The following is a 15,231-nucleotide window of genomic DNA, read 5'->3' as shown; positions in this document are numbered from 1 at the left end:
GTCGGACCATCATTGATCACGTTTTGAGCGCATTCAAACCAATGGAATCTGCAGTGCTGTTTTGGGCACTTCTTCAAACCGCCGTTGTTGCTCCTCAAACCAGTTCGCCCCGCACTGCACCAATTGAGTGCGTTGCTTGGCCCGGCTCAAACAAGAAGCTCATCGCGGTGATTGTGAACTGCCATGCCTCAAATCATGCTTCGAACCACTAGCATCTTCGTCGCCGACCCTGGATTGAACGCCAAACCAATCCTGGTAGCCCCATTGACCCACATCTTTCAAACACTGCATCGAATTGCAGTGGGCTTCATCTCGACACGACTTGATACCTGCTCCCTGTCTGAATTACTGTGACTTGGCACACCTGAACCCATCAAAACCCCCTTCCACAACTTTGAGAATGCACTTTTTCCTAAAAGACATATCCTTTTCAACAACGTTGAAGTCATTTGTTTCTTTTTCCACTCTGCTAAGTATCCAGAATGCTTGCATCCTTACATTCTGAATTTCGCTGTCTTCCTTTTCAGGGGTAGTTTTTTTGTTAGAGTTTTCTAGAACAGTTGTTATTGCTTATTCGTGTGTATAATTAAAGTATGAATATTTCCAGTTTGAGGAGATTAAATGAAAACCAATAGCTATAAATAAATGTAATCGTTTTAAAGTAGTAATCTTGTAAATGTTTGTATCAACTAAAGAACCAACAATCAAATTACTAATCGTAAGGGGTGCAGTAAACAGGAACATCTTTTTCAAAACCGAACACGTTTTTTCACAGAAGGCATGTGTGTGTTCACATTGAAAAACAAAGTGCAAGAAATCGGTATTAGGGGAATTGCGTCCCAAACAATGACTTGTCAAGTTAGGTGAGAATCCAGAGCTACGTAATGGTGTGCGGCAAGCATGACTAAGAATGAAAAAACAGGGCTTCAGATAGGTTGGCAGCAATAGATGTTTTAATGCCTTGTTCCAACACTTGTTCCCACATGTCAGAGAAAAAACTTAAACCCATATCTTTTTCCCAAACATTTAACACCCAGATAAACTAAATGATCCAATATGGTGGAATTACGTTTGTTTTATTCCTAGAATTGAAACATGTCATACTCAAAATCTTGATGAACTGCCTAAATATAATAAAAAGGTCATTTATCAACGTTCTTAACTCATCTATATTAGTCCTATGACATATTATCTGTGCTTGATTGTTGTATTCCATATAAAAGAACTGACCTGAAGTTTCTTTCCCACCTATCCTTTTATCTCTCTCGTTCTCTTCGTCTTGTCTTTCCTGTTTATATGCTGGTCTATATAATATGGTAATATTTAAAACACTTTATTACAACATTTCCATACAAAGGTTTGTTTTTTACTGGATACAGTCTAATATGATTAATATCTGCATTCACTTACGCAACATACAAAATAACTTTTTGTTCCGTGACGTAGACTTCAATAAAAATGATCTAACTTTAAAATATGAATATTTGTACAGACCCTTGATTGGACATTACTTCAATTTGGGATGTTGTACTATTGCTGTCTAGGTTGCTACTGTCTCACATTCACACCTCTCTTATGAGAATAGCCAGCCCTCGGCCCACGTTAAAATGAACAGCAAAGGAGGTCTTTTTTGTATCTGTGCCTGGTTCACTTTTATGATTGGGATCACTTATTTTGTAGAAGTGTGAGGGTTGTGTAGGTGTCTAGCCACTACTCATACTCATACTGCTGCAGGACTGTAGTAATTTCGTCACAGTCACCCAAGCTATAATGTCCATCTCCGGCCTTTGGACGATGCATACTGGTCATGTGTCAAGGAGGCATGGGGGGGGGCAGACGGAAGCCATGTGGCCTCATTGTGCCACTGATGATATCTCTGGGGCAGACATGTTGATGTTGACTCACCTGGGTGCTGCTCTTGCAACTTTGTTTTGTTTTAGGTGCCAGTTTTGAGACTTTTGTCTTGCATTGGGTAGTGGCACATGCCCCAGGTTGGAAAGGTGCCTTATGTGCAGCGAAATCCAGTTTGCAGTGGTGTAACTTTGCTGAAAATGCTGGGGTGGGGATATGACATCTAAAAGAAAGGGACCCCTGCCAAAAGAGGGGGACAAAATGGTGTGCCATTAAAGTTGGGTTGGGGGACAAACACCCTTGTCCCCCCCAAAAGAATTACGCCCTTGCCAATACACCCACCTTCAGACAGCCGATTTGCACGCCATGTGAGTAGCTTGTGCTTGCCTTATGGTACTTTGTAGCTCTGAGGCGGGCAACGCGCCTACAAGCATGGGTTGGGTGGCATCCCACCTTCATCGCCAGTTATTGTGTGCTGTGGCAGAGCTCTGCACGCTCATTAGTAAGACACACTAGACAGAGAGGTAGAGAGGGTAGGGCCTGAGCAGGCAAGGCCCACCAAAAATATGTAAATGCCCATCTAGCAGCACTGAGTGGGCATTTACAGATGTTAATGTCACTGTGGTGGGCCCAAATACATTGGCTTCGGGCCCCACATTTTACGCCTCTGACACTAGAGCAACACGCTTGTGTCGTCCCGCCAGAAATTGTGACGCCTTTATTTCCAGCTGTGAAGCATGGCGTCACCTGCTCGTGTATGAGTGCCTGACTCTTGTGCGATGGCTGGCTCACGCAGGCGTTAGGACCCCTGAGTCTGCCTCTATACATAACAGTAAGTCAGGCGCACAACGTCATTGAGCTAATCGGGCTCCGGAAAATGTGAGCTGAGGAGCAGGGCTTCCATGCTGAGCCTTTAACCATTCAAAGGATCAGGAACAAAGTCCTGGGCACATTTTGTTTCTTCCGAGGCAAATCTAGAATCTGCTCAGCTCGGATGATCAAGCACTGCCCGTTTCCCTGAGTCACAGCCCTCTGAGACACAGGCTGCGTCCCTGGCTCTGCAGTGAGTGCTGTAATGAACTTCACAACACGTTTCTTTTGTCATCAGCAGCAGAGCCTTCCTTATGCATGATGGTGAATTTCCATTTGAACGACCACCAGTCAAATCTGTGACAGTTATAGCGAGCAACATAATAAAGCACCCTTTGAACTATTTGTTCATACCCATAATAAGTGGTTAAAATGGAAAAAATGTGGGGATCCCACAACACAAGGGCCGGGGTGAGGGAGGAGTTGGGGTTTGGGGGACCAGGGGGGTACGAGAGGGCGTGGTCTAGAGGGGGCGGGGTCGTAGTGGACATCCGGCAATGCTGAAATACTTTTTTTTTAAAAGAAAAGAAAAAAAAAGCACCCGCGACGGCGGCATTGCCTTTTACTGCCGGCTTTGGCACTGGTGTGTAATGCACAATGCTTGCTACCTGTACAACTCAAAGGAATCAGTTATACATGTAGCGAGCATTGTGCATTAAACACCTGTGTCAAAGCCGTGGTAAAAAACAATGCTGCCGTTGCAGGTGCTTTTTTTTTTCTTCAATTTTTCCAGTGCGGTTCATGGGCTTGGGCGGCTGACTCTGGCCGGATCCCGAGATCCGGCTACACATCTGGTGCCGGATCTCCGATCCGCCGAGAGCCGGCACAATGACCAGCACTGCCCATAATGTCTAATAGCTTGATAATGCTGAAAAGTAAAGTTTGCCTTGATGTCCTTAGTTGAATGTTCTTAAAACCATATAGAACAACGCGCTGGAGGTTTGTGACGAATCAACAAACCGAAGTGCAGGGCCGTCATTAGGGGTGGACCGCTGGGGCGACCACCAGGGCACCTTTAGTACCCCCCCCCCCCCCCCCCCCCCGGCGCCAGCTCAGGGAGCTTTTCAAGGGCTACCTGGTGCTGGGAGAAGGTGCCGTTTTGAAATGAAATGTGCTCACGGGAACGGGCGCATTTAACAATAGGGTGCTGCAGCACCCTATTGAGATAATGACCTCCACGCTCTGGCACGTGGCAGCTTTCATTATAATAGTAACATTGAAGCTGCACTAAAATAGTCTCATTACAATGCGTAAAGAAGTTAGATGCCCCTACACAAGTAAGTTTGCCACTCCCCCACCGTCTCTGAAATTAGCACCTCTCCCAACATTTGAAGGGTAAGCCCCACCTACATTTTAGCCTAGGTGCACCCCTGGATGTGCGCACTTGCATTTTGTTAAGCAGAGAGGTGCGGGAAGCCTTTCCCGAAAGTGCCATTGTTCAAGTTTTACTGTGTTTGTGCAGAAAAACGTACGTTAAATTAACGCAGTAAAACTTTAAAGCTGCTACTTTCAAGAAAGACTTCCATCGACTCTCTGCATATTGCGCTTTAAAATGTACTATTTGATATTGATCCCCACACCAGACCATGCAGGGGTTGGCGCGGAGGTGAGGGGGGAGTTGCGGGGGTGTAGAATCGTGGGGGCGGAGCCTCCAAGTTTGCTCTGCCTGTTTTCTGAAGTGGCCCCTCCCATCACCACTTGGCCCCACATACCCCAAAATGTAGGTTTCGTTGCGCCCCTGCAGTAAATATTTATATTTTTCTCATGCTTTATCTATCAATATCTGCCTGTGCAGTTACTGGAACGTTACATAAGCCATACGCGATAAGTAGCAACCTCCAAACGGGAGACAATGGCCTGCACACACACATTTGTCAGAATAATACATTTATAGAAGATGCCTGTTTATGTCAATTTAGAGCCGGGCTGTGAAACAATGTGACCCTTGCACAGTATGTCAGTGGATTCTCTCGACTCCCCTTCCTGCCTTGAAGCATTATAGGGTTTAGCATGGATTTCCTGTAGGGCCCCCTCCGGCTACACACGTCTTTACCGAAATGAGCCCGCATATTCCTGCAGAATTGCGCCTGTACTGCAAAGAAAAAGGGCCCGCCTTGTCTGCCATTGAACTGTCTAAATGCATTACCATACCTGTCTAGATTTTGCAGCAGCTGGCAGGGGATTTTATAACAAAAAGCGGGAGAATTGAATTTCACCATTGGATTGCATTGGGGTTAGAAGTATTTTAAGAGGTATAAAGTAAACATTTTTAACATTTTTGTTTTAACATCGGGGAGTGTTGTCATGCGTGCAGTTAGCCCCCGCCTCAACACACACAATTAACATGTGAGTTTACAAAGTTGTTTCTCAGTGGGAGCACCAGTCATTACCGCATCTTTTTCGAGAGCGGGTGGGGGTTGAGTTATAGAGTCCAGGGGATGGGCGAAGGGCGGAGGTGCTGTGCAGGCTCGGCCCCGAAGGTTGCCAAAGAGCCGGAGTATGGAATCTGTCACCGTGAGACAGTATCGAGACGAGCGAGTCATGGACAGAACACCACCAAAACATACATTAATGAAGATAACTAAAGAGAGCTCAACCATTACAAAGGGTTCGGCGGCCCCGTCAGAGCATAAACCAGGCTTTAGGCGCTGCCTTCCAGATGCGGCACGTTTGTTTTCGTGCGCTGCCTCTTTAAAAATTCAGCACTACAGACACTTTCAGTGTAGACCCGCCCTGCCTCTCAACGTCTTTCGCTAACAGGAGACTAATGTCTTCTGTCCCTCCTCTCATTGGTCAGTTGCCGGTTGTTCATTTTACCGCCAGCTAATCACCGGCTTCGCACGCAGCTCGAGAGACGTTCCCAGGTCGGAAAGACACCGCTCGAGGCCCGGGACGTCCTGTGATTCCTACCCACACTTTCGTCCCCCTTCTTAGGACTTGAGCGGATTCCGCGTTGCAGCAGCGCAGCGCGGGGCTCGGGCGCCAGGCAGCGCCAGGCAGCTCCAGGCAGCGCCAGGGTTAGCAGGGCCATTCGCCTGGAAGAGAGGTGAGGCCAGGGCTGTGGTAATGGAGAGTGAGGGAGGGAGAGGCTGGCAGCTCCATGACTAAGGAAAGCGGCTGGCACACACCAGGGAGCCTTTGGCGGCATGCTGTCACCGATTTGGAATACTTTTAATTTCACGTAATGTATGGATGCCAGCACGGCTGCATTCATCCTAAACACGTCTTCCACAGGCACGCCTTTATTACCACGTTCGGTTTTCACATCCTGTTTCCACTTAAGGCAGTTCGTTCTTTTCAAAACATTGTTCCAGGGTTTGTGATTTTCTACAATATATCATCAAATGTGTCACTTGTGCGCCTCTCTAGCCGCCTCATTCGCCAATGTTTTAATGAGGTCTTTCTTATGTGAATGCTCCTAGTGTATTCTGTTGAATGGAAGCAGTTGTTTCTGCAAACGAAACAGTGAAAGTATGCTTTTGTTGCTGTGTTTTCTTTCTGCTCCTGCGTGTATGTACTGGCTGTCGTGTTTTTAATTGGCGGGCACTGTCGTTCTCAGTAGGCTGACACTCCTTTCGTGTGGCTGGTGGAATACCACCAGTTCTCGTAGAGGTGTGGTGAGTACGTCACTTCTCAGTTTGTCTGCAGTACTCTTTCAGTGGGAGCGTACTGGCCCTTATGATTGGGAAATGTTCAATCACTGAAGCGAATACCTGCAGAGAAATTGGGCCGGAACAAAACGGAGCTGCGACTATTCTGACACACGAAATGAGCACCATGCCAAGTATCCATTGTATGCTCCGAAGGAATGCATGTCTGAATTATTATTACAGCCCTGTTTGATAAATTGGTGGGCATTCTTATGTTCCAAAAATGCACTTTGTTTGCATGCAAAGCAGCTAGCATCTATATTCATGGCACTCACATTATTCAAGACCTAGCCCCCCCCAGCCCTGCCCACACTACTGACAAATCGCACCCGCTTACTACCCACTCCCCTGCACGTGAAGGGTGGAGTGCGCATTCCCGCAGTAACATTTTGCCATTTTAAGCACACTAGCTTTCCATTAATGCGTTAAAAAACGTAAATGCTACTAGCCCGCTGTATTGCTTTGTTAGTTAAATGCGACCGTACTGTGCTGTTCCTGTACACTCTTATGTTATCTTGCATTTGTATAGCACTTCATGCCATAGGTTATGTCATTCAAGTGCATACCAAAAGGAGTGTTCTTTTTTTTTTTTTTAAACAAAACTCTATGCTTGTGTTTTTTGTGCAAGACGCTTAAAGACACACAGCCTGGCTATTGCTCTGCAGTTGTCATACGTTGAGCCTGATTCATGGAATTGTTTTATAATGGCGCAATCCCATAAGAAAACGTTCTGTGAATCGGAGCCTCTTCTGAGTCTTCAACAGTGTCATAGTGAGCCAAGGCATGTAGACACCATGCCGAAAAACAGAGTAAAACTCCCTTCTGCATATACGCCTAAGGGCCCTGAACAGCCAGGAAAGCTGGAAGAAAATATGGGCGCATATAACTGAGGGTGGGATTTTCGACCATAGCTTCCTTGGGAGCAGAAACTTGGTCCTGACTTTCTGGAGGTTCCCGAGTCCTGCTAGGACTTCAAGTAGGAATCTGCTTGGGCAGAAGCTGGGGCCTTATGGGAGTTCATTTTCATAATGCTATCTTTGACTAGTATTCTCCCTCTGGGCTGCAGTTACTGTGTCCTGTTAATAGCGGGCATCATGTGAATGTTAGTTGTAGGTTCTAGTTAACACATTAGATTACCGGTGCATCCTCGCTCCCCCCACCCCCATCTCCCCTGTTAAAAAAATAAATACATTCGTATGGCTGCTTCAAAGGCACTTGACCAGTAGACATTTTAAAGCAAAACATAATGAAACATCGACATAATATAATGTAAAAAACGGAAACCAACATCATATCCCCCACCCCTGGGCAAAAGGAGTGAATGTGTACATACAAATGCATGTCAGGTAAACAGTATCAGTCCTCTGGTAGATTCTAGTTAACTTGCTTTGGGAAAAGAATACAACGATCCTAGCAGAACAAGACATTGTACAACATGTTCCTACAGCTTAAAAACATAGCATGGCATAACATAAGTGTAACCTAACAAACGTACCCGAGTGTAGCACTTCGAAACAAGGCAGCACAGTCAAATAGCAAAACGTGCCATTGCTAAGCATCTGAAATAAGTAATTCAGCAACCCAGCAGAAACAATCCAGCAGAAACACAAAGGTAGTGTCGCCCCCCCACCCCAAAATACATTTCCTATGTATCACTGCTTATTTTTCACTTCACCTCAAGAAGGTTAAATTCACAAAATAGATAATTGGAATACAATTTGTAAGGTACCTCACTTGGTTGATGCACCTGCTGCAGAGATTGCATGCATGTTTGTATGCTAGGTCAGGGCAAATCATTTTTGTTGTATGTTTTTAAATACAACCTTTCACCTACCAACACTGTATCGCTTATTGCCTGTACATCAATAAATGGAAGGAAATCTCACATTACCGTCACTATTCATCTTAAAATTCTTTCACCCAGCAGTTCATACATTTTTATCTAGTCAGTACTCATGCTAGGGGGGAAAAAAAAAACCTTTGTCAATCTGTTAAAAAAAATGTTCAGTGTTATATGTGTAGTTTTTTTGAGAAAACAAATCTCCTTTGTCTTATCACACCCCAATAATGTTTCATCGTTTCTCTCTACTTTTTAAAAGCCTGAAAAATATACTTTCTTGTGCAATTCTTCTTGGTCTCCTCCCTTCAGTGAACACAATAGAATTGAGCCAGAAAAGCATGTAACTATATCTAGAATCGTAATTTGGAAATGTCCTTAACTATTTGAGTAGACAATCAAGTTTAAATTGCCTTTTATATATTCCTTGAACTTTTACATACTGTAATTATCATTTTTGTAATAGACCAATCGGTTTGATATTTCCTTTTTATAACATGTTCTTTCGTAAGCTTTGGATTACTACATCCTATATCTGTTAGTACTTTTTCACAATCTTCATTAAACGTTTTCCTATTTTTCCTTTAAAAATCCATTTGAATCCATATACAAAGAATTCTCAACCGGCTGTATGATTGTACCATACATTATCCATTGTCTTTGCTCATGCCTTATTGTTACAGTTGGAACAGCAAATTAAGTGTAAATTGGTGTCCAGTTCGTAATATGGGAGGCTTCCAAACCGTAAAGCAAGCTTTGTATTATTTTAATTTTGTAAATAGTTTTAAGTGGGACTAATTGCCCAATGGCAAAAACTTTTTAAAAAAATAATGTTCTCATTTGAGCTACAAGAGACGGTTCATTCTTAAACCATAAATTATTCTATCCTCTCTGTGCCTACTGTAGATTTGAAACCCTAAGTATTTTTTTTACACATTTCAATTCCCTGACGACCATTTTACGATTACATATTTACATTTTATTTAGTCTATCAAACGTCACCATTGATTTTACCTCTATTGATTTGCAGCTTCAACAAAGCATATTATCCAAGATGTGTTGTAATCCTATTGATGTTGCATCAAAGATGATACATCCGTGTATGCCATCCATTTTATGTGAGCGTCTCCCAATTTAGGAGGAAATGAGCAGGTATTTATTGCCAAATTTAAATTGGAGAGATGAAATGAAAAGGTGCTAGAAGTCAGCCTGATCTATACCCACAGCGGGTTGCGATTTCCCTGCTTAGTAAACAATTACTGTTCAACCTGACTTGCATTTTTAGCATCTGTGTTTACATCATTAACATTTTAAGTAATCCCTTTGCTTTCCCCCTAGAATCTAATTTCCTTTTATAAGTGGCCTGTGTCCACATGGTCAAAGGCTGTTGTCAAATCAATACACGTGGAGTATAATGGTAAACTTCCCTTGCAGCCTGCTGGGCTCTGTAAGATATTCCCAATTAAGCCATTTAATATGGCCCCCATTCTATTGGGGTACACAAGTTCGACCTGTATAATGGTTTGCAGAGATGAAAGTGCCTGAAATATGGAAAGTGTAGCGGATTCCAATCATTAATGTGTTTGAATGTTCATCCCATGAAATGTTGGTCGGATAATTTCCTTGATTTGTCTTGCCATGTACTCCCTTATTTTATTTCTTTTAGTTGTGTGTTTTACTACTTGCTCGTAGTGTGCAAATTCAGTTATACATGCAGCTGATTTAGATTCTTGGCTTCGGTAAAGTCTCCATGTTATGATTTGAATCCCTAATCTGTTGTGATTTATCGTCCAACTCTTCCTCGGAAGATATGTGATAAAAGATTGGTTCAGATTTAGAATTTTTTGAGCTATGTCAGTTTAAAAAAAAAAAAAATTTTTAAAGGTATGATAAGATCCCCACTTGAATACCAAATTAATTGATATTTATTTTTGTGTGTGTAACTTAAGTCTCTGTTAAGCTTCTTCTTTACCTGAATATTTTCCTCACTCCTCCCATCTATCGTTATTGAATCAATTTATGATCTTAAGTGCCGCACGTCTGTAAAGTTTCTCGAGCCCATATTTTTAGGCGAGTGTGTTTAGCAAGTGGTACATGGATGTCCTAAACGGTGGCATTGGGGGCGGTAAACATTAAAGCAATGTGTGTGGATGGTAGCATGCCTCTGGATTAGACAAGCAGCTTGCATAATGGCTAAAATGAGTTTCCTCCACCACCCCATTTGCAGACAGAGACCCATTAGGTGGATGGTGGGAGGTCGGGTGGTCCTTAAGAGTTAGTGGATTGGAAGTCTCCTTACACAGTCCAAGTCCAGGCAAGCCCCCTTGTCTGATTGTAATTTATTTTATTTTTCTCTTAGTATGGTACCGTGGCTCACAAATGATGGTGCCATAAGCAATACCGTGGCTCACAAATGATGGTGCCATAAGCAATGATCAAGCTAAGGGACAAATCATCCTGTGATGTTCCCTGTATGCATATTAATATGGTACATGGAGCAAACCCTGTAGTGGGGCTTATTTTTTAAAAATTATTTTTCTCAAACCAAACCGGTTACATGTAATCAACAGTCCCCCCCCCCCCCCCCCCCCCCAATCCGGAAGAGCTCTCAATGTTCTATTGTTCTCTTGCTCAACTATGAGGTGAATATGTCCGTAATTCTGATGTTATGTGGGCACCATTGTTCCATATAATCTGATTGTAGGTATTCAACTACCCCCACCCCCATTCCTTCATGAAGGAGTCCTGTGCACCTTGAAGATTGTGTGATCTTTTCCATGGTCATTTGCGTCCAGACCTTTTTGTAGCCATGTGAATATTAGCGGTGGATCTTTTTCTTCCAGTTCTGCGCTATTGTGGCCCAAGCCGCATTAACCAGGCCCATGAAACTTCTCCATTGCGCCCTGGAATATTTTCTGGATAGTTGCCCTTTCAGTCCGCAGAGCGTAGGTGGGCTTTTTTGTGTAGTTCACGCTTTACAGACTCGTTCTCAATTTTTAAAGCCAAAATAAGTAAGATCCATTTAGGCCGAGTGATTTTGCCCGGGTTCACATATATTAGTCAAACTGGGAAGCCCTATCTGTGAGCCCCGGTTTTTTACTTGCACCTTTTGCTAATGGGTGTGCTTCGCACTGCATGTTTTACTGTTGCATCTTTATTTGTGTTCAATATGCAAGTGTGACATCTTCTGCTCTTAGTCTCTCAAACAACTTGTCTTACTGATGTGGATGATTACCCAAAGGGGTAATTAGTTACATACAGGACCTGGGATGTCTTTTTTTGCCTCGAATAAATTATCTGGATCCCTGTGCAACACACTTAATCTCTAGATCAGGACTTGAATAGGGGGCGGGGGGGCTTTCTTTTTTCCATGCTTTGTAATTTACTTTAATGTATTTTTTACATTTGTAAAGCGCACTAGCTGCCCAGAGGCATCGAGGCACTGTTGAAAGAAGGTGTCTTAGTTACAGGATGATTCTTTGCTCAGGGTTACAGTGAGCGTGGAGCCTACAGTGTAAGAAGCAAATGGTTACATAGGTGTTACAGGTTACTTTTTAAAAGTGATTACTGGTTACATTTATCAGTGGTTCCTTCGAAGTTAGGCTACATGGGAAGTAGAAGAAAACAGTATAGGCTTTGTTATACAAACAGCTGAGTATTTATAGCTTTCCTGAAGGCTATGTTTGAGTCTATGGTTCTGAGATGGGTTGGTAGGGAGTTTGTGAGTCACTGCCACGACTGGGAAGCTCGAGCCTCCTGCGATCACCCTTCAGGTCCTGGGGAATGGTGATGCGGTTGGTGTATGCGGTCCTATTGGGCCTACCTGAGATCGGTTTGCCGATTCTCTGTGATCGGTACTGGGGGGCTTTATTGTGGATGCACTTGTGTTTGAGGGGGAGAGTTTTAAAGATGATACGCTCTTTGATGGGGAGCCAACAAACTTGTTTTCTGGTTGCGAGATGTGTTCTCTCTTGGAGATGCCAGTGGCGGCCCGGAGAGCGTTAATCTGGACAGTTTTCTTGAGGTGCCTGCTAGGAGGGCTTCACTGTAATCGAGCCGAGACCTGATTATTGCTCTCGCTGTAGGGAGGCAGTTCTGTTCTGAGGGGAAAGGTCTTGCTGCATTGAGAAGTTTGGAGAGGTAGGCTGCAGCAGATGCTATGGCGTTGACCTTTCTGACCATTGAGAAGTTGGAATCCAAGTAGACCCCCCCCCCAAGGTTTTGACCACTTGAGAGACGGGGATTGGAGATTTGTCAATCGTGAAAGAGCTATCCTGTTTGTTCAGCTTCTTTATGTTTGCAGGTGTTCCAGTAGTAGTAGTTCGTTTTTTTTCGCTGTTAAGGCAAAACCAGTTTTCTGCCATCCATGTTTGGATAGTGGAGTAGATAGAGTTGAGGGTATTCATGTATGATTCGTAATCTTGATGGAGAGGGGGGTGAGGATGTGCATGCCATTAGCATAGTTGGTATGGGCAGTGCCTAACGCGTCCAGTATGTTGAAAAGTGGCCTCGTGAACAAGTTGTAGAGGGTGGGTGAGATGCAAGAGCTCTGTGGAACTCTGCATTTGATGATGCTCGGGTAAGCGCAGGCTTGGTTAGAAAAAACTCGTACTCTTTCCTGGAGAAAGGAGAGGATCCACGCTATGGCCATGGGGGAGAAGTTGGTGGCAGAGGAGAGATGGTAGCATAGGGTGTTGTGGTCCACCAAATCAAAAGCTGCGGATAGGTCGAGGAGCAGGAGGAGGGCTGGTTTGCCCGAGGCCCTGGAATCATCCATTTGATTCTTGAGGTCAAGTAGTGTGGTTTCAGTACCGTGCCCATGACGGAAGCCTGATTGCCTGAAGTAAAGAAGGTTATTAGTCTCAAGACATTTTTGGACTTGCAGGTAGGCTGCTTTGTCAAGGATCTTCCCGAGAAAAGGGACTATAACTAATGTGGAAGATTCTTCGCTCCCCTTTTTTCATATGTTCATATTATTTTGTGTTCTGTTGTTTACAAGAGAATATGAACCTTGTATATTTCTCTAATTCTGTATCTGCTTTATGTATTTTCCGTGTGAGTTAATGAATACTTCTATTTAACGGACAATTCATTGGTCCATAATACAATAAAATACATTTTGTTTATTAAATATGAATTGTATGTTATATCAATTTGTTTTGATCTAGCCCACAACTGCTTGCAGCTTCATTCATTGTGTGGTTAAACAAAACATTATTGGGTTTTTGAATGGTCCAGACTTCCTTGTTTTCACTGATATGGATGAGGTGAATATAATTGCTTTGACGCAATAAAAAACCGAAACATACATTAAATTGGATTAATGGGTGGTTTTCAGTTTTAGAAAATGCTTTTGCTTTGTATTGTGCCTTCCTTGTGGTTGGACATGAAGTGGAAACTTTGTATTGCACCAACATTTCTTCCCCCTTCTGCTTTCCTGTGTTTCCTACTCATTTTCCCTCTCGTACTGTTCTTTCCGCCCTGAGCTTTGCTCCATACTGTCCAATCTCAAGGGCCAATGGCAAGGTGTTCTTCTCGCTTTCTGTGTGCTTTCTGGTAGCATTTAACCCTTATTTGGAAGGCAAAAAAGTATTCCCAGAGTCACTAAAGGAAAAACGCAACTGTAATCTTCAGGGAATATTGTGTCCAGTTTAAGTAAATTCACACTTCCTCAGAGATGGACGTGTCTCCTCGTTATTCTTCGTTGCGGAGGAATTGGGACAACGTCAGGCGTCTTGGCTCCCGCTCGGATAGCTTTTCCACGTAAACTGTTCCTCACAACATTTTCAAAATGTTTTCTGAAGTGAGACGTGTTGCTTGTAATTTCATTACCATAGGGCCCTTAATATGTGTAAGGTTGGGGATGAATAGTCGAGTCTGTTTTTATTTTTATATATATGTATATATATAATTTTGCCTAATATGTGCCATACACTTTGGGAAAACCACAATGTTCGTGGTTCATTATTTTTACCGGCTATGATGATGCACGATACTATTGAATAAAGAAGATATGATTAATCTGTTTCCTGATTACTTTCCAGACTGGGAAGTGCTCCTCGGACAACTGTCGAATTAGCCCAATGAACATATATATATAATATTAGTCTTACCTGATGCTTTTGAACGAAGACACCATCACCTACGTTAAAACTAGGTGGTTAGCTTGATGTTCATGATCAGAACATCTTTTCATCCAAGTCTTGCACCTATGACCTCTTGTCTCCATCATTTCATGTTGCTTGCGCTTGTTTGAAGGCAGACCAGGTGGTTCTGACAAAATGACTACTGCTTTGCTGGAAAATACATACATACATGCATGCAGAGTGGATAAAACCACTACTATGCCACACTCTACGAGTAAACCTGCACTGTTTCAAACCATTAAGTGAATCCAGCACAGCTGGGCAGGCATACCTCTGTCTCCTCTTTTGGCAATCTGGGCCAAGGGCAAGATATATTTAAAGATGTAAAGGCAGGCGCTCCGTTACCAGTCTTTAGCTTCTCCTCCTAACGCACGCTTTCAGGACTTCATCAATCTTCAGGGAGGCTGAGTTTCCTAGTTCAGGCAGGTCTGCATTTCTTGTTCAGGTGTGGCAAGTTAATTAGCTCTGAGGATTCTGGTACTTGTATTTTTCGCACTTGATTTTGCTGGCAGGTGACTGGAAACAACTCCCTCCATAGCACAAATCTTCTCCTTGATGGGGGGGGGGGGGGAGAAAGCCATGGTTGTGGCTCTCCAATGTAAGGCATGATCTACTCTTCGGGAGGGATGTGAGCTAACCCAGTCTCGGTCCTCACAACAATATGGCTCAGATACCGGAATTCCCTATATTTAAACTTAATTAAAACCCACCAATCAAAAATACTATAACTCACCTCTGTAAGAAAAGGCACTGAATTAGTATTTTTTTTTAATGAAGGGGATTAATATTGGGTCTGAAGAAGGCATTTGCAAGGGGGTGTGGGGTGCACAGGCAATACTTGCAGAACCAGTGTCATTAGGACCCTATATAAGGCTGG

General features: G+C 43.4%; 1 protein-coding gene across 19 annotated transcripts in view; it reads left to right on the top strand.

Moving 5' to 3' along the window:
* MICAL3 (microtubule associated monooxygenase, calponin and LIM domain containing 3) overlaps nt 1–15,231 on the top strand; it is a 2,299,897-nt gene that overhangs the window by 269,563 nt on the left and 2,015,103 nt on the right. The window contains exon 1 of one of the 19 annotated variants that reach the window (XM_069628666.1): nt 5,537–5,767. The exons of the other annotated variants lie outside the window; for them this stretch is intronic. The gene's annotated coding sequence lies outside the window, so the exon portion shown is untranslated. Of the gene's footprint in view, nt 1–5,536; nt 5,768–15,231 lie in introns of those variants that run through there. 19 annotated transcript variants of the gene reach the window in all.

The sequence above is a fragment of the Ambystoma mexicanum genome, chromosome 12, assembly GCF_040938575.1.
Source record: "Ambystoma mexicanum isolate Mex_15411 chromosome 12, UKY_AmexF1_1, whole genome shotgun sequence".
In the NCBI taxonomy this organism is placed as follows: Eukaryota; Metazoa; Chordata; class Amphibia; order Caudata; family Ambystomatidae; genus Ambystoma; species Ambystoma mexicanum.
Note: the sequence above shows the minus strand (reverse complement) of the source record. Positions and strands in the feature narration are given on the sequence as shown.